At 48.5% G+C, this 24,435-nt stretch overlaps 1 protein-coding gene across 26 annotated transcripts in view; it reads right to left on the bottom strand.

Annotated features, from left to right (window-relative positions):
* The window catches only part of rbfox3a (RNA binding fox-1 homolog 3a), a 1,329,152-nt gene that overhangs the window by 622,054 nt on the left and 682,663 nt on the right, over nt 1-24,435 (bottom strand). For all 26 annotated transcript variants that reach the window (XM_078401060.1, XM_078401078.1, XM_078401061.1 and 23 more), the window contains one exon: nt 458-522. The gene's annotated coding sequence lies outside the window, so the exon portion shown is untranslated. The remainder of the gene's footprint in view (nt 1-457; nt 523-24,435) is intronic.

Genomic DNA, 24,435 nt, shown 5'->3' with positions numbered 1-24,435 from the left:
TAGCCACTTTATACGTGTGGTGAAGTACTACATTGCAACATTCAACTCCAGTTACGATTGATAGGAATAATGGACTGCAGGCCGCTGTTAAAGGTTTACCATTAATGCATTTAGGATTGTGAACATTCAGTGGAATAGATTTCTTGAAACAATAAAAATGAACAATCCAACTTTACGCAGTGTGTTTCAGGGAATTATTCCAGAGAAAATTTTACCAAGTCTTACACATATAGGTTAATCAACTAGTGTACAGTTTTCCATGAAGCGTGATCATTATTAATATTACTAATAACCCAATTGGTATCATATTTACTAGAATAATGAACTCTGGTCTTGCAGGAATTTGTGATTTATTTTCATCTGCGATATTAAGACTTCATTTTAAGCTATTGCGGCAGTATTGTCGAATTTAACAAAATATATAAAAGAGAGCAAGTAAACTTTTGGCATTTCTTACCCTAGAGATTACTCGAGTCTTATCCTGAGAATGGCATGAATGTCCCTGTGGAAGTGCTCCGGATTCTACAAAACACACAAACACCAGTTGTTAACAATGCAATGAGTTGAACGAGAATTTCTTAAAACAAATTCCATCCATTTGATGCTTACAGTGCACAATGTTTTCTTATTAATATCTGAGAAAACACATTTCATTCTGTTTAGCTTAAAAATACAGCATGGTAACAGGCCCTTCGGCCCGCTGACCATCGATCATCTGTTCACACAAGTACTATGTTATCCAAGTTTTGCATCCACTAGGGGCAGACTAGGGGCAATTTACAGGTTCATTAACCTACAAACCCGCGCGTCTTTGGGATGTGGGAGGAAACCGGAGCGCCTGGAAAGAAACACCCCCGGTCCCAGGGAGAACGTGCAAACTCCGCACAGACTGCACCTGAAGTCAGGATCAAACCCGGCTTCCTGGCACCGTGAAGCAGCGTCTCTACCATCTGCGCCACTGTACTGCCACTCCGTCTTGGGGCAAGGGAAACCATAAGCACGTGCCAACGCCCAGCTCTTTGAAGCAGGTAGACAATGTCCCATCTCAATTTTCTTTTCATAGTTATTCGGATTTTTCCCTGACAAGTATGATTTCAAGTTCCCTTTTTACAATTCCTACCAAATCTGTTCTCACCATTCTTTCTCAAGAACTATATTCTGCACTCTGTATCTTCCTTCCCCTTTGCTCTACCTCTACTTGAATTTGACTTGTTTGTACATGCAAAGCTTTTCACTGTACCTCGCTACACCTGACAATAATAAACCTAAACCTATATCTCTTTTAGACAGTGCATTCCAGATCATAGCCTGATATTGCTTTAGAATGATCCTTCTGACTGCTGCACTTTCTGCCAGTTTCCCAAAAGTCTGTAATTCTCTACATACTAATCTTTCTATGGAATTGGCTTCTCCTCAACTATTCTCTCAAAACACTTGTTAATTTGTTCTCAAATCTAATTCCCTTCTCTGTAAGGAACATAAACCTCTCTCTCTCTCTCTCTCTCTCTCTCTCTCTCTCTCTCTCTCTCTCTCTCTCTCTCTCTCTCTCTCTCTCTCTCTCTCTCTCTCTCTCTCTCTCTCTCTCTCTCTCTCTCTCTCTCTCTTTTTTTTTTTTTTTTTTTTTTTTTTTTTTTTCATTTTCAAAGACTTTATTCAGCACATTCACATGATACATCACATCAAAACCACATTCAAGGGTTACAAGTCATCAAATAGTCATTATAATACAATGTTGCCTTCATTATTTACAATGCTCTCAACCCCCCGCGGTGACCAGCGCCCACGGAAGGCCTCCATAGTCCCCGTGGTCTCCGCGTGTTCCCTCTCTAGGGTCACGCGCGCACGGACGTAGGCCCGGAAAAGGGGAAGGCAGCCGACTCTGGCAAGACCATCGACCGCCCGCTGCCTGGACCCGCGAATGGCCAACTTGGCCAGGCCCAAGAGCAAACCGACAGGGAGGTCCCACCCCCCCGAAAGACCCTCCCCACCCCCTGCCTTGTGTCCAAACACTAGAATCGTAGGACTAAAGTGTAACCAGAACTTGAGGAACAACCCCTTCAGATATTGGTACAGGGGCAGTAACCTCTCACATTCCATATAGACGTGGAACACGGTCTCTTCGTCACCGCAGAAAATACAGGCGGTCGGCGAGCCCGTGAACCGGCTCAACAGTTTATTACACACCACCGCTCTGTGCAACACTCTCCACCCCAGGTCCCCGATGTAAAGGGGAACAACTCCCTTATAGAGAGCCCCCCACTGAGGACCGTCCCCGTCTTCAGGTGGTAACACAGACCGCCAAGATGTATCAGGGCGGTGTACGAAAACAAGGAGGTGTAGAATGTGCAGGAGCATTCTGTACAGTGTGCGTCTCTTCGCATCACGAAACAGCACGCTGGGCATCTCGGAAAGGCGGCTCAAGTTGTGCGGAGCCGGCGCCCGGGAGAGATCCCGGAGCCTAGGCCCGATGAGCAAATCTGACGGAGCGGGGGTAAGCTCAGTCAGAACTACTCTAGGCACACGCCTCTCCTCGACACCCGCCATGACAGGGTGAGGACCAGCTGCTCCCGCAGCCACAACGTCCCCCTCCCTTTGTGGAGCAACACGTCGGCTGAAAACAACCAAATTCCTCACTCTAAGCACGTCCCGATAGAAACTAGGCAGACCCCGTAAGGCGGGTCGACTGATGCCCGCCACCGGCAGCCGCGAAACCCCCCGTAGGCAACAACCCCGACGAAAAAAATACGTGGCCAGAGCGTGCCACCTGGGGGGGTTCTCCGTGTACATATACCTCCGCAGAGTCCTGAGACGGAGAGCCGCCACCTGGGTACGCACGCATACCAAGGACTGGCCGCCCTCCTCCAACGGGAGACTCAGGACTGCTGCGGTAACCCAATGCTTCCTATTTCCCCAGAAGAAGTCCACCAGCTTCTTCTGTAAAGTAGTTGCAAAGATGGAGGGCGGGACAAGAGTAGCCAGCCGGTACCACAACATGGAGGCCACCAGCTGGTTTATGACCAGCACCCTCCCCTGAAAGGAAAGGACTCCAAGCAGGCCTGACCAGCGTCCCAGCCGGGCGACGATTTTCATCTCCAGCTCCTGCCAGTTCGCCGGCCAGGCATCCTCAGTGGGACTCAGGTACACCCCCAGATAGAGGAGGTGCGTGGTGCTCCACGCATACATCGCCATCTCCTCCGGCAGGGAGTCTACCTGCCACTGACCCACTAATAGTCCAGAGCATTTACTCCAATTAATCCTGGCGGATGATGCAGCCGAGAAAGTCCTCTGGCATTCACGCATCCTCCGCAGGTCACCAGGGTCAGTGAACGTAAGGAGCACATCATCGGCATAGGCTGAAAGAACCACTTCCACCCCCGGACCTGGTAGAGCCAGGCCTGTCAGCTTCCTCCGAAGAAGACACAGGAATGGCTCTACACAGACCGAGTACAACTGACTGGACATGGGGCACCCCTGACGAACCCCCCTCCCAAAATGAATGGGAGCCAACAACACCCCATTAACCTTCACAAGACACTCCGCTGCAGCGTACAAGAGCCGGACCCTGGCTACAAAATGCGGTCCAAATCCGAACGCTTGCAGCGTCCCGAGTAGGTAGTCGTGGTCTACCCTGTCAAAAGCCTTCTCCTGATCAAGAGACAGGAAGGCTACTGACTGACCAGTGCCCTGAGATAGATAAATCAGGTCCCTAACCAGGTGGATGTTATCCTGAATGGACCGACCAGGGACTGTATAGGACTGGTCCGGGTGAATCAGTTGAGACAGCACAGAGCCTAGGCGATTTGCCATCGCCCGTGCAAAGATTTTGTACTCTGTACAGAGGAGAGAGACCGGGCGCCAGTTCTTCAACAGGCGGAGTTCACCCTTCTTGGGCAGCAGGACAACGACTGCTCTGCGCCACGAGAGGGGCATCTCCCCGGTCGCCAAGCTCTCCCCCAGAACCTTCATATAATCATCCCCCAGGACATCCCAGAAGGCTCTAACAAATTCTACCGTCAACCCATCCAGCCCAGGGGACTTGCCCCTCCTGAGCTGGTGCAGGGCACGTGTCAACTCCTCCAGTGATAAGGAGTCATCCAGAAGATCGAACGCTTCCCTATCTACAGTCGGTAGACCCTCCCACAGGACCCGCTGAGCCTCCCCGCTGCAACCATCTGCGGAGAACAGGGTCCCATAAAAGGACCGGACTAAAGCACTGATCCTCTCTGGATCTGTGACAGAGGAGCCATCATCCGCGAGCAGCTCTACGAGCTGTTTGCGGGCTCCCCGCCCCTTCTCCAGAGAGAAAAAGAAAGGTGACGCTCGGTCCAAATCGTGCAGCATTTGGACCCGCGACCTCACGTAAGCTCCTCGGGACCGCTCAAGCAGCAGGTTCCTCAAGGCTTCCTTCTTCCCCTGAAACTCTCCCCATTCACAGGAGTCCTCACCAATCCGACCCAGGCGAGACTCCGCCCCCGATAGCTCCCTCTCGAGCCCCTCAACCGCTGAGTCCCGCCTTCCGGTCGACCCCCACGTATATTCCTTACAAAAGAGGCGGATGTGAGCTTTCCCCACATCCCACCACTGCCTAAGTGAAGAAAAGCTCCCCTGCCTCTCTCTCCACTTCACCCAACTCCGTCTGAATGACTCCCGGAAACACCGATCCTCCAGCAGCTTGTTATTGAAGTGCCAGTAAGCAGACCCAGCCCGCGTGCGCCCCGGATTGAAGTCCATGCGCACCAGACAGTGGTCCGAGCACGGCACCAGCCGCATTGAGGCCGCTGAGACACGGGAGACAAACGCACCGGAGATATACATTCGATCAATGCGGGAACCGCCCCCCTCAGACCTCCGCGAGAATGCGTTTGAGTCAGGGTGGAGGTTCCGCCATGCATCCACTAGCTCAAAGGAATCAAGCAAGCCTCTCAGTTTCTTTGCTACAGCAGGGGCACACTGAGTACCAGAACGATCTCGCACCTCAAGTGTGCAGTTGAAATCTCCCCCCAGAAAGACACACTCTCCTCTTTCAATAGTGCTCAACAGAGCAGTCACCTCCTGAAGTAGGCAGGCCTGCATCGTGCCACTGCTGGGGGCATACACGTTAATAAAATGCAACGGCATGCCATCCAGACTCACAGCCAGATAGAGCAAACGACCTGGCACCACTTCCTGCACCTTCAGGATCTCTGGCTGAAAAGTCGGGGCCAACAGAAAAGCCACCCCGCTCGAGTTTGTGCTGAGGTGGCTCATGTAAACCCCCCCTTCCCACTCCAGTCGCCAGGTGGGTTCGTCACCGACAACAGTGTGCGTCTCTTGCAGAAAACACACCGCGTATTTCCCCTCTCTCAAGACTTGTAAATGCTGAAATCTGCGAAAGCTCGCTCTACTGCCATTTAAATTTAATGTAACTACTGTGAATTTGCAAACACGTTGGAATTATTTCCTCACATTGCTCTTGATCACAGAACCATCCTCCTTGAGGAACTTTGAGAAATCCCCAAGCTGATGCCTCACAGACGCAGTAATATCACTATCCTTGCTGCCAAGGATGCTATCAAGATCCTCAATAAATCCTGGCAGCTCTCCCCACCGCCTCTTCGCTGTTTCAACTTTAGTCTTGTGACTTTTAGATGTTTTGAGAAAGTCCTGAATCTCACGGATAAGGGTTGCGTTAAACACAGCCCTGAAGTCTGGGCGCCCCGCCAACCCACTCACACCTGGAGCAGCAGCCTCCTCTGCACATCGCTCAAGGCCAGTGTCAGAGTCCGTGGGACTACAGCTTGCTGAAAGCTCACCCACCCCACTGCACAGGCCGAGCCCATCGCTCTCCCCCTCCTCCGGCATGACACCACCCCCAGGATCAATGCCGAGGGAGGGTCCCGATGCCTCTGACAGCAACAAGCTGTCCGGTAAAAGGCTAGGCTCCTGCACTCTCCCATCACACCCCACCTCTGGGTCTGGGGAAGAAAAAACAGCAGGCACCCCCGGGGTCCCAGGTGTTCTTGGAGTCTCCCCTACTACCTCAACCGATGAGGCATCACTCCCCTCATCACTTCCACTGGTTCTAATACAGAGCTCAGAGTGGTACGTTTGATCTCCCGCTCCTCCCCCCTCAGGCTGACTCTGCTCATCCCCCATCCCAGGGAGCACATTTCCAGGGGAGTCAAACCCATCGACCGGCGTGCCATCACCCTCAGAAGGCCCCTGAAACGAGGGGACCTCCTCCGACCCAGCGGACACACTCCCAGGGGCATCAACCCCGCTACCCGATGAGATGACTTCCACGGAAGGCCCCAGAGACGAGGGGGCCGCCACCAACCCAGAGGACACGGTTTCAGGGGAGGCGATCCCAGTAACTGGTCTGGTAACACCTGCAGAAGGTCCCTGAAACAGAGGCTCATCCTCCGGCCCACAAGTCACCAGTCCGTGGTCACCGCTCTCGACAGGGGTGGAAGGTCTCGAAATAGCCGTCCCCCTTAATTTGGGCCCACGCTCATGCTCTTCCTCGCTTTCCGACAGCCTTCTTTTTGTCCCGGTGGCTATGGGAGGTGCGGTGACCTCCATAGAGGAAGGGTCCTCCACCTCCGCACCACCCGTTGCCCCCTTTCTACTCCCATGTTTGCTCCCACCTGCCCCCTTCCGGTTCACCTCAGCTCCTTGCTGAGCCAAACCAGGTGCGCCCTGGACTTCACTGGGCCCACTGGGCAGGAGCCCATCTGCTATTGATTGATTCCCTTGGAGGGGCTTATCCTTCTTCTTATCCTTATTCTTAATCTTCCCCTTCTGCGTCACCCAACCTCCCTCCCCCCCTTCACCCTTCCCCTGCGCCTTGCCATCTACCACCTCCACAGGTTCAGGGTATGGGGGGGGGGGGCCCTCACTGCTCCGGGTCACCAAGGTGGTACTTGCAGCCTCTGATGGGTTGGCAGTGCCGTCCCGGGTTACCGAGACGGAGTCAGCAGCCCCAGCCGAGTCAGCAGTTCCACCCCGGGCCACCGAGGCTTGGAGGGCCGCCCCGGATGGGCCAGCACTGCATTCCTGGGCCCCTGCGTTAGAATTTCTCGCAGTGGCCCGGCTCCTGGGACACTCTCTACGGAGATGTCCAAACTCCTTGCACGCGTGACACTGTGCCTCTCCCCAGCTCCAGTACACGCGATTAGAGAGACCCTTATGCTCCACAGCGAAACTCCCCTCAGCACCCAACCCCACTTCCACCTTCATAAACACGCGCCTCTTGAAGCTCAGCACCCCTTTCTCATACGGGTCATTCCCGGGGTGCATGAGCCTAGTAAGCTTAGACCGCACCTCCCCAATCTTCATCAAGTGTGGAAGGATTTTTGCATCCCGGAGAAACGTGGGACAATTCCGTAGGAGAACCGATTTTACATTGGACACCCACGGTTCCACCTGTAGATGGACCCCCTCCACCGTGAGCCCCTTCTCCAACACTTGGGCCACATCCTTCCGGGACTTCAGTATCAACTGAACCTTCCCTCCTGCACTCTCGGAAGAGGCAATGACATCCCTCTTGAACAGATCATGCAAGCCCTTTGCAATTGCAGCCCTGCTCCACGTGAACCCGGTTTGAACCGAGATCCCGTAAATATCCCAGTCCAAGTCAACATGAGGCTCATCCACGAGTGGCCTCGAGGCCGCCGTCGAAGCCGCCACTGCGTAGCTCTGAACCTTAGGCCGAGCCCCCGCCTTCATGACAGTGGCACACCTCAGCTCCAGGGACAGCAGCACCTCAGCTCAAAAGCGATCCTCAGAGACAGTCACAGTCTGAATGAGCAGCAGTAGCAGTTTCCTCCAGCCAGAGAAAGGAAAGTCCCCAAGCTCACCTCCACAGTCCAGAGCAGCTTTTGGAAGGCTCTTCAAAGCCCTGACAGAAGCAAAAGATACCCTCTTCACGTTAAGCCCAGGCAACAGCACTGTGCAAAACGGTATTGGGGCAGAGAGTCGGTGCTATAAATGTCAAAGACACCGAAATCATTCCTACCCACGATCTCCAGGCACTCTTGGCAATCCGCCAGCCACGGCTGCTCCCACCGCGGTGCAGAGGAACTCAGGAATTCCACACGAAATGGAGAAATCCTTAAACAAAGGAAAGTTTCCACAGTCCGACGTTCGGTCAAACTATGAAATCTCACTGCAACTGTTCCTCCTCCTTCGACAAGAACCTTGAAAGGTTGCTTCAAAACTTCTCTCTCTCTCTCTCTCTCTCTCTCTCTCTCTCTCTCTCTCTCTCTCTCTCTCTCTCTCTCTCTCTCTCTCTCTCTCTCTCTCTCTCTCTATCTCTCTCTCTATCTCTCTCTCTATCTCTCTCTCTATCTCTCTCTCTATCTCTCTCTCTATCTCTCTCTCTATCTCTCTCTCTCTCCCCCCCCCCTCCCCGGCCCACCGAGTCCGCACCGACCAGCGATCCCCGCACTAACACTACCCTACACACACTAGGGACAATTTATATTTATACCGAGCCAATTAACTTACGAACCTGTACGTCTTGGGAGTGTGAGAGGAAACCGAAGATCTCTGAGAAAACCCACGCGGTCACGGGGAGAACGTACAAACTCCGTACAGACAGCACCCGTAGTTGGGTTCCAACCCAAGTCTATGGCGCTGAAAGCGCTGTAAGGAATCAACTCTTCTGCTGCACCACCTTGCCGCCCACAACCTAATCCCTTGACACCTTGCTTGAGGCAGGTTTCTGGCTAAAACCTTACCAGTGACTTGTAAAGTTGAACCATAATTTCTTTGTTTCTATACGCCATACTTCTATTTATAAATTCAATGTTTTCCATAAACTTTACTTCAATGAGAAACACAGTGAGCATTTCAAGCAGGATCCCGGCCCGACCCGAAACATCGTCCGTCTATCCCCTCCACAAATAGACACAGAAAGCTGGAGTAACTCGGCGGGACAGGCAGCATCTCTGGAGAGAAGGAATGGGTGATGTTTCGGGTCGAGACCTTTTCTTCAGACTGGTTAGGGATAAGGGAAACGAGAAACATAGACGATGATGTGGAGAGATAAAGAACAATGAATACAAGATATGTTAAAAAGTAATGACGATAAAGGAAACGGGCCATTGTTAGCTGTGCGTAGGGTGAAAACTACCCTCCACAGATGCTGCCTGACACGCTGTTCCACACGTTTTCACATCGTTGATCTTTCTGATAAAAGATAAAACCTGTTTTCCCCTCCACTTGCCAGGATTTTATTTCAAACTTACTCCACTTCAAAACTGCTTTGTGGTGTTCTGAGATCATCAAAGTCAATATGTAAATACAAATCTTTGGCTTTCAATCGCCATCCAAAGGTTTGATCACAGATGTGTCTTTTTACATTTATTACATGCTACATCTATTATCTTGATATTATTTAGGCTTGTTAAGGCTCTCATCTCGGCATTATTTAATCTTCAAGTGATCCGAATTGATTGTTATTTGTTTTTGTTCCATAAAACAAAGCAAATACATTTTATGACATAATGCAACTAAGTAAAAACTCTGACTAAAAGCTTTTGAACAGCAGAAAAAGAGAACTCCCAATAAGTTGCTCACTTTATTAATCTTGCTGAAATATTTATTTGCAGTATGCAGCGAGTATTCGGGCAGCACAATGGTGCAGCGGTAAAGCTGCTTCCTCACTGCGCCAGAGACCCGGGTTTGATCCTGACCTCGCCTGTTCGGAGTTTGTGCATTCTCCTTGTGACCGTGTGGCTTTTCTCTGGGAGCTCAGGTTTCCTCCCAAATCCCAAAGATGTGCAGGGGTTGGAGGTAAATTCCCCCTTGGATGCAAAGGGGGCATAAAATAGAACTAGTGCACGGGTGATCAATGGTCGGCATGGGCTCGGTGGGCCGAAGGGCCTGTTTCCATGCTGTATCTCTCAACTAAACGTTGCACAGGTATGACTATGGGATTTCAGCATTTTCTCTTTGCAGGGACAGTGACAAACTCCGGAGAAATACTCGATAAATAAATGGCTTATATCCTTAGCCCCTTCAAAATTCATATCCCCTTCAGTAAAGCTAAACATTCTAAGTTGTAAATGTCAAATATTAGCGGATATCGCCGGGCAACGTTTAAAGGAGACTTTTTTGTTACAGAAGACGGTGGGCGCCTGGAACGCGCTGCCAGGGGTGGAGGTGGAGGCAGATATGATAGGGGCATTTATGAGACTTTCAGAGGGACACGTGGATATGCAGGGAATGGAGGGATATGGATCATGTGCAGGTCAAGGAGATTCGTCTAATTTAGCATCATGTCTGGCACAGACATTGTGGGCCGAAGGGCCTGTGCTATACTGTGATGTGTTTGCTATGTTTTTATCATTTCACGTGCCCGGTCCAAGATCATCCATGAACACACATGTCCCTGCCCGGGCGGATGTTCCCAGTCCAGTTTATTGTGACATGCAGTGAAAAGCTTTTTTAAAATTGTGTGCTATTCAGTCAACAGAAAGACTGTACACGCTTACAATCAAGCTGTCCACAGTGTACAGAAACACGAGAAAGGGAATAACATTTAGTGCAAGATAAAGTCAAGTAAAGTCCGATTAAAGATAGTCCGAGGGTCTCCAATGAAATGGGTCGAGGTGGTTCTCAGCCTTCTCCCTTCGTTGCCTTCACTACCGGGGAGGCAGGAGAAGGCATGAAAACCTCAGCAGCACACTGGAGCTGCCAATTTAAAACTGATGGAGCCACAGGACTGCTGATCAGCTCGGCACTTAATTAAAGAACAAAACAACCTATTGATGAAATTAAGGACTGACTGATGGTACCACTAATTATTGCTAATTCAGGATCATGTGCCTCAGAATTCAATCAGTGGAGGCACAATGGCGCAGCGGTAGAGTTGCTGCCTTACAGTGCCTGAGACCCGGGTTTGATCCTGACGGGGGGGCGGGGGCTGTCTGTATGGAGTTTGTACCTTCTCTCTGTGACCGCGTGGGTTTTCTCCGGGTGCTCCGGTTTCCTCTCACGCTCCAAAGATGTACAGGTTTGGCTTCGGTTGTAAATTGTCCCTGGTGTGTAGGATGGTGCTAGTGTAGGGGATTGCTGGTCAGCATGGACTCGGTGGGCCGAATGGTCTTTTTCTGCTCTGTATCTCTAAACTAAACTAAATTCATCGCGAGCCCATTGCCATGGACACACTGTATAGTTGCACACACGAACTGGAGGCAGAGTGCAATACGCTGGTTTTAAAACACAAAGTTCTGGGGTAACTCAGCGGGTCGGGCAGTACATATGGAGGGAATGTTTAATAGGAACCTGAAGGGCAATTTTTTCTCACAGAGGGTGGTGGGTAGATGGAACGTTCTTACAGAGGTAATGTGTAGGAAGGAACTGCAGATGCTGGTTTAAACCAAAGATAGACACAAAAAGCTGGAGTAACTCCGCGGGACAGAGGAGGTAGTTGAAGCAAGTACAATAACAACAGATAAAAGATTTGAACAGGAAATGGATAGGAAAAGTTTAGAAGGATATGGGCCAAATGTCGGGAACCACATCCTCCCATAAGCATTCAATTTCACTCTTCCTCATCTGTGACCGTGTGGGTTTCCTCCGGGTGTTCCGGTTTCCTCCCACATCCCAAAGACGTGACGGATTGTAGGTTAATTGGCCCTGGTATTCAGGGAGTAGGAGAGAAAGAGGGATAACATAGAACTAGTGTGTACGGGTGATCGATGGTCGGTGTGGACTCGGTGGGCCGAAGGGCTGTTTTCATGCTGTATATCCAAACTAAACTAACCACATTAGAAACTGCAGATTTCAATTCTATTCTCCTTATCTGACACCCATTTCTTTCCTTTTCACTTTCATTTCAGCCTTTGTCACTATCTGAACCTTTTCTGCCAATTAAACCGCTCTCACCTGTACCCACCTATCACTTGCCAGGTTTTGACCCACCCGCACCTCTCTTTTCCAGCTTTCTCCGCCACCCTCCCAGTCCATCAATCTGAAGAAGAGTCTCGACCCAAAACATTGTCTGCCCATTCCCTCCACAGATGCTGCCCTGACCTGTTGAGTTCCTCCAGCACTTTGTGTTTTTTTTTGCTCAAGATTCCAGCATCTGCAGTTCCTTGCATCTCCCTCCAGGGAACCCTGTTCAGTGCCAGAATCAATGTAACGTGGAAAACATCATAGTTCTCTGGGTGCCAATATTAAAGATACCCACAAAAGTACTTGAAAACACCGGAAAAACATTAATGGTTGTGGAAATAAAATTTCCACATTGAACGTTCTACCACTTCATATTTAATAATCCACAGCAAAATGGTTTACAACTTACATCATGAATCTTAATATATAGAATGCTGCTACTCAATAGTATTAAACACAATAACCTATTTGGATCATATCCTGGTGCTGCAAGTATAATCAAATCCTTCTCAATGAGTTTTGAACACTGTTTTGGTTCAGTAGCATTTTCAAATTGAAGTTCCCGTTTCATTGATAATATTAATCTTTCATTTGAGTCGATCGTTCCATTTTTGTTTTGTCCAGAATGCTCAAACATTCACTTTTAGATACGCTGCTACACTTTAAGGTGAAGGGGGAAAGATTCAATAGGGATCTGAGGGATAACTTTTTCACACAAAGGGTGGTAGGTGTATGGAATGAGCTGCCAGAGGAGGTAGTTGAGGCAGGGACTATCCCAACGTTTAAGAAAGTTAGACTGGTACATGGACAGGACAGGCTTGGAGGGATATGGGCCAAACACAGGCTCGTGGGACTCGTGTAGATGGGAACTTTTGCAAGTTGGGCCGAAGGGCCTGTTTCCATGCTGTATGACTCTATGACCCTATCTGCAGCTTTCTAATCCTTAAGGGTGTCATAGTAAATCAGTCCCACCAATAAAGAGTGGCGTGGCCTAGTGAGTATGATATGCAGAGAGTAAATGTATTATTTTGGCCAGTAAAATCACATTGGCTGGTTGCAGCACGAGCGTTAGGCAGAGAGGTGGACTCGGTTGCTTGGTGCTTCTATGTATGGGAAGTGGTGTTGCTCAGCCAGAAGCAGCTGGGGGCGTAGAAGACCTTGGAACAGACCCTGGCCGATGATACCTTCATTCAGAATCATCTGCTCTGCATCTCCGTATCAGTGTCCCGGCTGAAATATAGATTTGGTTGGATAGGGAACCATTGTTGGTGCTTTCAAGAGGCTCTTATGTATCCAGCGTTGTCTTGTAAATAAATGACAGCTTTCTCAGGCAGCTTCTCCACACATGAGGCCCAGTCTGTGCCAGAAATGGTCCATTCTTCCTGGCTTCTGAATGAGCCACAGTCATCTCAACCTCAGCCTCATTGATCTGCCCCATCCCCACATCTGCCAAACCAACTCATTTTCATCTCTGGTCTTGTTACCCCCCCCCCCCCCCACCTGAAAATTAACCCCATCCTCCCTACACCTGTATCGATCTATCACTTGCCAGGCTTTGTCCTGACCTCAGCTCTTCTCCAGCTTCCCCCTTCCCCCTCGCCCCCAATCAGTCTTAAGGGTCCCGACCCGAAAGGTTTACTCCAGTCTGAAGAAGGGTCACGACCCAAAAGGTTACCTAACCGTGTTCTCCAAAGATGCTGCCTGACCTGCTGAGTTACTCCATCACTTTATGTCTTTTTTTTAATGGGCTGCTTTGCTGTTTTGTCAGATTTCACCAAATAAAGGATGAGAAGGCGGCACAGTGCCGTAGCGGTACAGTTGCTGCCTCACAGCGCCAGGGACCGGGTTCCATCCTGTCTGCACAGAGTTTCCATGGTCTCACTGTGACCGCGTTGAATGTTTTGGGGTGCTCCGGTTCCCTCCTCCATCCCATAGACGTGCGGATTTGTAGGTTAATTGACTTCTGTAAAAAGGTCGCCTGCCCATTCCCGCCACAGATGCTGCCTGACCCGCTGAGTATCTCCATCACTTTGTGTTTTACTCAAGATTCCAGCATGTGTAGTCCCTCGTGTCTCCAAAGTATTGCTGTGTTTGAACCAGGGCGTTAAGCGGACCTGATTTCCCCACCGCCCATCATCTCCCGCAGGAGACAGACTATAACAGGTACATTTCAAGGTCCTTTGCTGGCTAATTGCTTTGGATAAAAGACATGTGATCTCCAGTTTAGAGACAGCCTGCACATAATCCTCTTTGTGCACTGGGAAATGTCTGGGTTTTGAAAGTATAAAGCAAGCAAACACTTGGTTTCTTTTCCTTTTATCCTTTGTTACAACGTGAATTGTGAGGACTGCTAACATGCTGCTGAAGCTGCTGCCTCCCAGCGCCAAAGACCCCGGTTTGATCCTGACTTTACTTTAGACTTTGGAGGTACATCGCACCTCCACTTTACTTTAAACTTTGGTGGTACTTGGCCCACCAAGCCCATGCCAACCAGCACTCCCCCCTTACACTAGCACCATCCTGCACACAAGGGATGATTTACAATTTCACTGAAGCCAATTAACCTACAAATCCGTACATCTTTGGAGTGCCGGAGGAAACAGGAACACCCGGAGAAAACCCAAGCGGTCACAGAGAGAACTTGCAAACTCCACACTGACAGCACCCGAGGTCAGGGTTGAACCCGAGTCTCTGGCGCTTTGAGGCAGCAGCTATACCAGCCGTGCCACTGTGCTGCCTTCTTCTGATGAGAGTTGGCACATATTATCAATTATTAGTCCAAACTTCTGGATTGATCATGCAGCAACATAACCGTCACATTCACTTCCTGGTACCTTGATCATCATGCTCAACATATCATCTTTAAAGTAAAATCTCCTGCCAAATAATTGGAAATCTGATTCTGGCTTACTTTGTGCTATCTTGTGTTCCATCAATAGCAAGGCTGTTTTGGTTAATGGATCCCAAGGAATTGAGGAGAATGCTTTCATGGGTATCTAGGATGACAAAATCTTTGGAGAATCCTCCATGTGAATAATGCAGTCTTGCCTCATTCTGCCGGCAATTGACCATGAATAAAGTGATGAAATTGTTTGCTGTAGCAAACAATGCATGCTTGGTACATCTATCTGAACGGCAGATTGACTGATGTTGCTGACATTCCCCATGGCAATGTGGAACAGACCAAGCATAAACGCTACTGTGACCTTGACAGCCTCTGTGAGAGCATCCATAAGCTGCAGGTTGCTTCAGATCAGTCGTGCTGAGGTGGCATAAATCTGCCACCATTTCCCCAGTCAAGTTAGCCTTCTCACACTTCAAGATGGGCCGTGCTTCGGTTTCGGCAAAGCCTGAACAGATTGTGTTTTTGAGTGCTGGTCCATTGTGGGCTTTTCCTTTCCCTGGTCATCAGTGCCGCCTCTGATTTGTTCTGTACATTTTTATATCTCCCGTTTCCCTCTCCCCGACTCTCGGTCTGAAGAAGGGTGCCTTCATAACGAGAGGATTGCCTTCACGACGAGAGGATTTGAGTACAGGGGCAAAGAAGTCCTTCTGCAGTTGTACAGGGCCCTGGTGAGACCACATCTGGAGTACTGTGTGCAGTTTTGGTCTCCTACTTTGAGGAAGGACATCCTTGCTATTGAGGCAGTGCAGCGTAGGTTCACGAGGTTAATCCCTGGGATGGAGGGACTGTCATATGAGGAAAGATTGGAAAGACTAGGCTTGTATTCACTGGAGTTTAGAAGGATGAGAGGGGATCTTACAGAGATGTATAAAATCATAAGGACTAGACAAGCTAGATGCAGGAAAAATGTTCCCAATGTTGGGGGAGGCCATTTAAAAATGAGGTGAGAAGAAACTTTTTCAGCCAGAGAGTTGTAAATTTGTAGAATTCTCTGCCACAGAAGGCAGGGGAGGCAAATTCACTGGATGCATTTAAAAGAGAGTTAGATAGAGCTCTAGGGGCTAGTGGAATCAAGGGATATAGGGAGAGGACAGGCACAGGTTACTGATTGTAGATGATCAGCCATGATCACAATGAATGGCGGTGCTTGCTCAAAGGGCCAAATGGCCTCCTCCTGCACCTATTTTCTATGTTTCTATATTTCTATGTAAGGGTCTTGACTCAAAACGTCACCAATTCCTTTTCTCCGGAGATGCTGCCTGGCCCGCTGATTTACTCCAGCTTTTTGGGTTAGACCATATAACCTTTCTTTCCTGAACTCACTTTATTCCATTTCTCTCTTAATTGGAATTCTCACCAACTCCAGAGCGGTCCTGACCTACCATCGTCCGGTTTAATCGGACTTTACTGGACTTTCTCTTGCACTAAACATTATACCCTTTATCCTGTATCTGTGAACTGTGGATAGAAACAATGTGCTGGACTAACTCAGTAAGTCAGGCAGCATTGCTGGGAAAAAAAGATGGGTGACTTTGGGTTGGGACCCTTCTTCAGGCAGCCTAATCTGAAGCATCACCCATCCATTTTCTCCAGAGATGCTGCCTGACCTATTGAGTTAGTCCAGCACTTTGCGTCTATCTTTGGTATAAGCCAGCATCTGCAGTTTGTTTCTACACATCTGCGCACTGTTGATAGCTTGATTGTAATCATGTATAGTCTTTCCGTTGATTGAATAGCATTCAACAAAAAAGCATTTTGTTGTACCTTCGTACACGTGACATAAATAAACTAAACTAAACTAAATTAAACCAAATATTTTAAAGCAAAGTCTTTTAGTTCATATCCATTTTCAGGCCTCTCTCTGGTTCAGTAAACATGTGATTGCTAAAATATCATCCCAGATAGGAGTCACCATTGATGCCAAAGTCACTGGCTGCTCCTCTCTTTCATTTTCCCAACCCAAAGTCACCCATCCTTTTTCCCCAGCAATGCTGCCTGACTTACTGAGTTAGTCCAGCACATTGTTTCTGTCCACAGTTCACAGATACAGGATAAAGGGTATAATGTTTAGTGCAAGAGAAAGTCCAGTGAAGTCCGATTAAACTGGACGATGGTAGGTCAGGACCGCTCTCGAGTTGGTGAGAATTCCAAATAAGAGAGAAATGGAGAGGGCGGCACGGTAGCGCAGCGGTAGAGTTGCTGCTTTACAGCGAATGCAGCGCCGGAGACTCAGGTTCGATCCTGACTACGGGTGCTGTACTGTAAGGAGTTTGTACGTTCTCCCCGTGACCTGCGTGGGTTTTCTCCGAGATCTTCGGTTTCCTCCCACACTCCAAAGACGTACAGGTATGTAGGTTAATTGGCTGGGTAAATGTAAAAATTGTCCCTAGTGGGTGTAGGATAGTGTTAATGTACGGGGATCACTGGGCGGCACGGACTTGGAGGGCTGAAAAGGCCTGTTTCCGGCTGTATATATATGATGATATATGATGATATTCAGCCTTGCCATTCGCAGACACAACAGCACCACCATCTATCGCCATCCAATGTTCTCTGCTTTTGCCCTTCTGTGTTCACCAGTAGTTCTTCATTGTTTCGTAACAAGTACCAGTGGCATCTCCTCAGACGACTTCCTCACTCCCGATCCTGCTCTGCGTATCAGCCGGATGTCCAGTTTGATAAAACATCGACCATGGAGAGTCCTGGCTCTCCTGACCCCAGGCCCCTACTTCCAATCCTTCCCTCGGCCTGGGCTTGCCATCCTGCTCCCTATCAGGTTCAGCCCGGGCCCATTTGCCACTTCCTTCTGAACCAGCTCTGTAAAGATCTCGGCACATGGCGGCACGGTGGTGCAGTGGTAGAGTTGCTGCCTTACAGCGCCAGAGACCCTGGTTCGATCCCGACTACGGGTGCTGTCTGTACGGAGTTTGTACGATCTCCCTGTGACCACGTGGGTTTCCTCCCGGTGCTCCGGTTTCCTCCCACCCTCCAAAGATGTACAGGTCTGTACGTTAATTGGATTTGGAAAAATCAGAAATTGTCCTTAGTATGTAGGATAGTGTAAGTGTATGAAGTGATTTGTGGTCGGCGTGGACTTGGTGAGCTGAGGGGCCTGTTTTCACGCTGTATCTCCAAACTAAACTAAAAAAATCCGTCTTGTTCTCAGTTTATGCTTCTTCCACATTGACAAAGTGGACATTTAAAAAGAAATCTTGGTGCTTTGACGTCCCAGATGCATTAGAGTACACCTTGCTAAATCCCTGGCATCTTGCAATCACTGTTTTTCCAACAATTCTCTCTTGAATCAATCTTGCCCAGGAACTGAAAGCAGTTCAGTGTTGTGGCCATTTCATTCATTTTTTTTCTGCCCTCAATCAAATCTCAGAAGAATGTGGCATCAGCAATTTCTTGCATGGTATCAAGAAACCAATATCAATTATTTCTCATTCAAAGAACGATTCCCAATTTACTCGCAAAGGATTCTGCTGTTTTACAAAGTCTACAGTTTAGAAAAGCCAGTGATTTAGACACCACAAAGTACATGCAAGTTTCTGGTGGTGTGCAAGGCGCCAATTAAATAAATCCTCCGCCATTGTCCTGACATTTATTGTAAACCTCAGATTGCCAATAGGAATGATTGAAATAATGAGGCTAAACTCTTCATCGGTGAGGATTTTTCACTCTGCATTGAATCAGGGGCACTTGACAGAGCCCAGGGGAAGATTGCAAAGCCATTGCCTTGTCAAAGATAAAGTTGCTGCCAGGAATCAGTTCAAATGGGTCTCTGGCATCCAGCATAAAGAATGTGATCTGACTGAGCAATTAGAGCTACACAGGCCCTTCGACCCAACTCGACCATGCCAACCAAGATGCCCCATCTAAGCTAATTACATTTGCCCGCATTTGATCCATACCCCTCTAAACATTTCTTTTCCATGTACCTGTCTTTTAAATGTTGGTAAGGTACAGGTCTCAGCTACCTCCTCTGGCAACTCGTTCCACCACCCTCTGTGTGAAAAAGGTCACCACACCGAACAAGTCTCAAAAGCAGAGAACAGTGCAGCACAGTAACAGGCCCTTCAGCCCACAATGGCTGTGCCTCCATAATTCTTACCTAAAATTCCAGGGCAATAAGATCAAAAGTCTTGAAAAAACCATGAACTGCAGATGAAGGTTTACGAAAAAAGGCAGAGAATTATCTCCTCCATCATACATTTTACTTCAGACATTCAAATACCTTTGAGGAAACACTCCTTACTCATAGAACAGAGAAGAGTTCAGCACACAAGCAGACCTTTCGGCCCACAATGTCTGTGCCAAACGTGCCAAGACTATCTCTTATCTGCCTGTACAGGATCCATACCCTCCAGAACCAGGGGTCACAGCTCAAGAATAAGGGGCAGACCATTTAGGACTGAGATGAGGAAAATCTTTTTCACCCAGAGAGTTGTGAATCTGTGGAATTCTCTGCCATCGAAGGCAGTGGAGGCCAATTCACTGGATGTTTTCAAGAGAGAGTTAGATTTAGCTCTTAGGGGAAAGTCTAGCACAGGGGAAAAGCTTCCATCCCAGCTAGGAATGCTGCTTAATATCGCTGAATATTTAAATGGGAATGTCATCCAACAGAAATTTACTGTGCACGATACATTAAATAATTCATCACACAGAGTTAGCCAAACATACACTGCAGCCAGTTCCAAGAGGATTTCATTGGTGTAACACAAAGACTTATTCTTCAATGAAGCAGAATGTAGATGAAGAGCCAAAACCGGAACACCAGAGGTAAAGAGGGTGGAAGGAGGGGTAAAATTAGAAATGGTGTCACTTGCCAAAGAGTGCTTTCAGATAACTATTCAAGGTACATATCATGTGAAGGAAATGGACTGCAGATGCTGGTTTACACCGAAGAGGCTGCCTGTGCCGCTGAGTTACTCCAGCATTTTGTGTCTATCTAAGGCGACACATCAATTGAATTAATGTCCATGCGCCTTACAAGAACCTTTGTTGAAAATGAAGATTTTTGGATTAGCTACAGGGAGAGGTCGGACGGACTTGGATTGTTTTGTCTGAAATGCCGTACGCTACGGGGAGTCCTGATAAAAATATTTAAAATCATGAAAGGCGTAGAAAGGGTAGACACTCAAAGCCTTTTTCCTAGATGGGGGAAAAAAAAATCAAATACCACAGAGCATAGATTTTAGATTTAGATTTAGAGATACAGCGCTGAAACCGGCCCTTCGGCCCACCGGGTCCGCGCCGCCCAGCGATCCCCGCACACTAACACTATCCTACACCCAATTTTTACATTTTACCCAGCCAATTAACCTACATACCTGTACGTCTTTGGAGTGTGGGAGGAAACCGAAGATTTCGGAGAAAACCCACCCAGGTCACGGGGAGAACGTACAAACTCCGTACAGACAGCGCTCGTAGGCAGGATCGAACGTGAGTCTCCGGCACTGCATTCTACTGCAGCAACTCTACTGCTGCGCCACCGTGCCGCCCTTGGCTTTAACTTGAGAGAGGCAAAGTTTAAAGGAGATGTATGGGGAAAATGTATTTGCACAGAGTTTGGTGTGTGCCTGGAATGTGCTGCCAGGGCTGGTGGTGGAGGCTGATATGATGTTTAAGTGGCATTTAAGAGACTTTTGGAAAGGCACATGCATATGCAGGGAATGGAGGGAGACGGATTATGTGCAGGTAGAATATTGGTTTTGGCATCATGTTTGACACAGATATTGTCGGCCGGAGAACTAGTACCTGTGCTGTTTGTTCTGTGTTCTAAGTTCTAGATCATGACAAATCCTTTACTTTAGACTTTTGACTTTAGAGATGCAGCACACAAACAGATCCTTCGGCCCACTGAGTACCAGCGATCCCTGTACACAGGCAGTATCCTATACCAGGGACGATTGACAATTTTACCAAAACCAATTAAACCTCAAACCTGCACGTCTCTGGGAAGAAACCCGGAGCAGCCAGAGAAAACCCACAGGGAGAACGTACAAACTCCGAAGAGACTGCAACCGCAGTCAGAGTCGAACCTGGGCCTCTGGCGTTGTAAGGCAGCAACAATACCGCTGCGCCACTGCGCCACCTATAAGGCTTTGGTGAAGTTCCCTGGCGGTAACTAATTACTGTGAGGAATCCTTTTTCCCGAATTGAACGAAACCTTCGGGACCAACTACTGGTTATTTACGAGCCATGAAAATATTTAAATTTGGAAGAATAGATACATCAAATTTCACCCTGTATAATTCCCAGCATCATCAGTGATGGAGGAGAACCAAGTAATCGATTGAAATATTGAAATGCTCTCAGCAAATGTGTTAAATTGTTCATCAATGAACGCTTGACAGTGCTCAACTAAGAGAGCTACCTTCGGGGAAATTAATTTCAAGAGTAAATGCCTGCAGGTTGTTGACAATTAGTCCAGAAATGTTGCTGGATCATATTGTCATTTTCTGTCACAGAATACCAGCTTCAAAGTTGGAGTGCATCACCAGCGCAGTAACAATAACAGCTTAGGAGAGGCTTACTGTAGCTGTCATATGGTTTTGATAAATGTAGCTTAGATAGCACACCTGTCCAAAAATCCTATATCTAGATAAACAAGATGTCCATCAATATAAGTCCTGCAATTCACATTTCATTTAACGTGAAATATATATGGACCCTCTTTAATTTCTAAGATTAATTGGCAATATTCATTAGTGTCCCATACTGTTAGTTATTGAAATTACCATCAGATCTCATAAGTTTAATGACGTGCCACTTCATACCAGGAGTGCTGTAGCGAGGCCATTAATATGCACCCACGTTGTCCCATTACTATAAGTGGATGGTTTCCTTAAAGCCGCAAAGTAAAAAGGCCCATCCTCGGGACAACTAGAGATTAATTGCCATTGGTGAGGGATGATTACGTGAAACAAAAGCTTAAAAAGTTGCCCGTGGAAGCCAGGACATTTGTAGAACACAAAACATAGAACAGTACATCACAGGAACTGACCTTTTGGCCCACAATGTCTATGCCAGACATGATGCCAGGTCAAACTAATCTCCTCTGCCACACATCTATATACTAAAGCTCTCGTTTGTTATCTTGTTTGTGACTGAACAGCCAAAACGGTACACGATAGCGCAACAATTTTAGGCCCACCTTACTCACCCTTGTCACTTTAGTGATAATGCAGGTAGTTTTGTTGAAATCGGTGTTTTTTAATTTTTAAAGTTATTCACATTTTAAAGTTTAAAAGGAGGGGAGGGGGAGGGGAGGAGGGGGAGGGAGGGGGGAAGATAAGGGGGTTGAGAGGGGGCAGGGGAAGGGGAGAGAGGGAGGGGGAGGGGAAGGGGAGGGAGGGGGGAAGGGAGGAAGGGGAGGGAGGGGGGAAGGGAGGAGGGGGGGAGGGAGGGGGGAGGAAGGAGGATAAGGGGGTTGGGAGGGCGCAGGGGAAGGGGAGAGAGGGAGGGGGAGGGGAAGGGGAGGGAGGGGGAGGGGGGTTGGGGGAAGGAGAGGGGATGGGGATAGGAGAGGCTGCTGCACCAATGCAGGAGAGGTTTGGGGAGGGGAGGAGGGAGGGTGGGGGGAAGGAGGGAGAAGGGAGAGGGGAGGGGGGGTTGAGGAGAGAGGGGAGGGGGGAGGACAGGGTGTTGCACCAATGCAGGTGAGTTTTGGGCCCAACGGGTCCACTTGGTCTAGTCTCCTTTAAACGTTGCCCTTTAGTCTTTGACGTTTCCATCAAGGTTGGAAAAATGTTTTGACTATCTACCCTATCGATGCCTCCCGTAATTTTATATACTTGCATCAGGTCTCCCCTTAACTTCCGACACTTCCCAAGTTTATCTAACCTCTCGTCATAGCTCATACCCTCTAATCCAAGCAGCATCCAGGTAAGTTTTTCTGCACCCTCTCCAAATTCCCCACACCCTTCCTTTCATATGGAGACCAGAACTGCAAGCAATATTTCAAATGCCGTCTACCAAAGTCCTGTTAATCTGCAACCTAACATCATGACTCGTATATACAATGCCCCGACCAATGAAGGTGAACATACTATATGCCTCCAGCATTTTGTGTCTGTCTTTGGTATAAACCAGCATCTGCAGTTCCTATCTTCACAGTCCTTCTCTCCAGATATGCTGCCCGTCCCGCTGAGTTACTCCAGCGTTTTGTGTCTATCTTCATACTATATGCCTTATTTACCTCTCGTTACATTTCATATCTAAAAACTTCCAACGTGTCATTGATTCAAAGATTTTAAATGGACATAGACTAAAAGACCAGTGTAAAATGTTTGTAATATGAAGGAGTACTAATAGCTGGTTATCTGAGATATGCTCAAGATAAACATCTCACAAAGACAACACACCACCCCGTAATTTACTGATTACTTTCCAGTAGTGAGTCTCTATTTCCCCCCCATCATTTCAAAGATATTTGCTCCGAATTATCCAATTAGTTAAATTAACCAGGACAGCACAGTTGATGCAGCAATAGATTTGCGGCCTAACGGCACCAGAGGCATACAGGTTTGTAGGTTAAGTTTCTGTAAATTTTGTAAATACTCCCCACTGTGTAGGATAGTGCTAGTGTACGGGGTGATCGCTGGTAGGCGCGGGACTCTACAAGGGAGTCCTCCCCCTTTACATCGGGGACCTGGGGTGGAGAGTGTTGCACAGAGCCGTGGTATGTTATACATTTTTGAGCCGGTTCACGGACTTGCCTGCCGCTTGTATTTTCTGCGGCGAGGAGGAGTCCGTGTTCCACGTGTACATGGGGTGTGTGAGGTTGCTGCCCCTGTAGGAGTATCTGAAGGGGTTGCTCCTCAAGTTTTGGCTGCATTTCAGTCCTACGATCCTGGTGTTTGGGCACAGGGCTGGGAGTGGGGAGGGCCGATCGGGAGGGTGGGATTTCCCTGTCGGTTTGCTCCTGGGCCTGGCCAAGATGGCCATTCGCGGGTCCAGGCAGCGGGCGGTCGATGGTCACAACAGAGTCGGCTGCCTACCCCTCTTCCGGGCCTATGTCCGTGCTCGCGTGACCCTGGAGAGGGAACACGCGGTGTCCACGGGGACACTGTGGAAGAGGGAGGGAGGGGGAGGGGGAGAGGGAGGGGGAGAGGGAGAGGGAGAGGGAGAGGGAGAGGGAGAGGGAGAGGGAGAGGGAGAGGGAGAGGGAGAGGGAGAGGGAGAGGGAGAGGGAGAGGGAGAGGGAGAGGGAGAGGGAGAGGGAGAGGGAGAGGGAGAGGGAGAGGGAGAGGGAGAGGGAGAGGGAGAGGGAGAGGGAGAGGGAGAGGGAGAGGGAGAGGGAGAGGGAGAGTTGGATGAGATGTGCAGCACTTTGGAGTTTCTCACCCACTACTACAATATTCGCTTGTATCATAACCACATATATTCAGTGTAAATTTATAGATGACATCAAACTCCTGGAGGAAGCCTCGGCATTTCAGATGAATTGTTAGCAAGCCAGAGCTGCAGGAACGGCTGTAAATCACAGAAAGTAATCTTATATTAAACCAGGAATGTGTGAGAGGGAACCTGGAGAGGAAGCAAACTTGTCTAAAATACAAATCAAATGCTTGGAGTAGTTACGAACATATAGGCAAGGATATAATAATAATAATAATAATAATATATTCCTTTATTCGTCC

The sequence above is a fragment of the Rhinoraja longicauda genome, chromosome 6, assembly GCF_053455715.1.
Source record: "Rhinoraja longicauda isolate Sanriku21f chromosome 6, sRhiLon1.1, whole genome shotgun sequence".
In the NCBI taxonomy this organism is placed as follows: Eukaryota; Metazoa; Chordata; class Chondrichthyes; order Rajiformes; family Arhynchobatidae; genus Rhinoraja; species Rhinoraja longicauda.
Note: the sequence above shows the minus strand (reverse complement) of the source record. Positions and strands in the feature narration are given on the sequence as shown.